The sequence below is a fragment of the Pecten maximus genome, chromosome 6 (genome assembly GCF_902652985.1).
Source record: "Pecten maximus chromosome 6, xPecMax1.1, whole genome shotgun sequence".
Classification (NCBI taxonomy): domain Eukaryota; kingdom Metazoa; phylum Mollusca; class Bivalvia; order Pectinida; family Pectinidae; genus Pecten; species Pecten maximus.
The window spans coordinates 41110224-41112645 of NC_047020.1; positions in this window are offsets into that span (position 1 = coordinate 41110224).

Consider the following 2422-nt stretch of genomic DNA (forward strand, 5'->3'; position numbering starts at 1 on the left):
GAAGACTTCAAACTTTAATTTGATATAAATTTCACATTATTTGAACTTCTAATGAGCGCATGAAGGGATGGAGTCTCTACAGTAATAACATATAGTAAATTATTGAGTTGTATGAGCCCAATAGCTAATTATACAGGTACAGGTGCAGGTATGTAGATATGTACATTACCTGTGGAATGTCCAAGTGTTATTATGTAATTTATCTGAATTATATGAAATATATATAGGAAAAGAATTTTTGTTTTGAATATGATTAAATTTGACTGATTTTGAAAAGTTTCTGCTAAATGTTTCAGCATTTTTCACTTTTTGTAATAGATGAGTTTTCTGGGCTTTGTTGCAAGCTGATGAGGTAAATGTTTCAAAATGAATTTTTACCTGCAACTCTATTATCAAATGTGCCTAGTGCTAAAAGTTGTCAAACTTTTTAATTTCAATCTTTTGCAGTTTTCAAAAAATATAATCTTCAACGTCATATTCTAAATAATATGAAATCATTAAATGTGTCATTCAATGTTGTCTTTGAGATTTCTGCGAGTCTTTTAGAATAATATCTGACCATAATACAGCAGAAGCAGATTAAAAAATTATCTCCCCTTAATTTTTTTTGGAATGAATTGAAGTACAGTCAAACTTTGATGTTTCGAAGTTCAAGGGACTAACAGAAAAACTTTGAAACAGCGGGACTTCAAATTATTCATGGCTGACAATAAATCGATGTTTTCTTGATAATGACCAAAGTTGTTAACGTTACATGTCCTCGGTGTCTTCGTGTTGATCGTCGCCTCTCAGGCTCACATCGAAAAGTTTAATTCAGTTACCTCAAACCCAACAAAATAAAATACTTTTCATTAATTATACATAAGCATTTTATTAATTAAACAAACTATGTATCGGTTACAAAACACTTATATCACGTTTAACAGATAAAGCAAAAGAAGTACAATGCACACTTACGTTAGGCTCTTTGCTAAAGACACGTGCGGTTACGTTATGTGCATATAAAATACGGAATGCCGATCGGTTGGAGAATGCATGATTGAATGACAAATAATCAATTTACTTGGATATTTACCGGTATGTATAAGTTTGAAACGTGACACGTTGAATATGAGTGAAGACATCGCAAATATTTTGTGTTTAAAATTGGTCCGCTTGTTTTACTGTTCTGTAAAATTTACTCACCAACCGCTGATTTCAATGGCGGCGGAGATCATCAGAGACGACTACCGAAATGTTTTACTGGAGTGATTTAATGTCATGGTTTCTAAATACACCTTTTATCTATCAATTTGGTCTGATTATTAATTAGCCCCATGATCGGGAGTGACAATGCACGCTATCGTTATCCCTATTGTCAGTCAGGGCATTCGGGGGGGAAGGTGTGAAATCTTGCCGCGGGGGTCACAACAAACACCTGTCCAGTGGTCAGTACAGGTAATTTTTTTGTTTGAATGATGAGATGTCAATTACCTATAATATCATAGCTAACGGGCCATGAAAAAAGTTTGATACATCGAAAACATCGATTTGTAAAAATTCGAATCATGCATAGGTTCGTTAGTAGCGTTATATAGTGAAGAAATTCGGGACCAAGCAAAAAGTTTGATACAGCGAGAAATTCGAATCAACGAAGTTCGAATCATCGAGGTTTGACTGTAATTGGTTTCATTTTAGCTGTATTCATTATCATTCTAGGGGGAAATGATATTGAGGGGAAAAAATGGTATGCAATGAATTTAAGAGGCTAGTTTGCGAAACACCATTTAAGAGAAAAACCAGATCTGATGGAGGATTGACCATTTTTACTTATTCACAACTTCTTCACAAAAACCAAGAGTTCCAAGGCTATTGTCAGTAATTAAAAAACGTGTTAAAAGAGGTAACTGCAGTTTTCATTAGTAGTCAAATTTCAAAAGTGCTAATCTACCGTAACAAAATTTAAAAATCTTCTGAAAGTGTAGAATCTTGATATTCAACATATAAAGTGCTCAGTTGATTGGCTATTGTTGAAATGAACGACCTAACCCACATTCAAGGTCAGGGGGGATCAAAGGAATTAAAATCAAGATTTTTTTTAATGAATGATCTTGACTCCTTTTCAAAGTCACTGGGGTCAAATATGAAATGGAGAATTTGTAACTATAGGTATCAAGTACTTTCAGTACTTTGATTCTAAATGAAAAATGTGCATTATATTATACTGTAGTTTTATTTATAACAGTATCTGATAATAAGGTTCGCACAATTGGATGGATGCATGTCTATCAATTTTTTACACTAGCTTTGACATAAGAAAACATAACGTCTATAGGTTTTGTATGTAATAAGGTAAAACAGCTGTCAAATTGTTGGCCAATATTCATGTCAATTTTGTTTTGATTTTCAAATACAGGAGAAAAAAAAGAGTGATAGTCAGCAA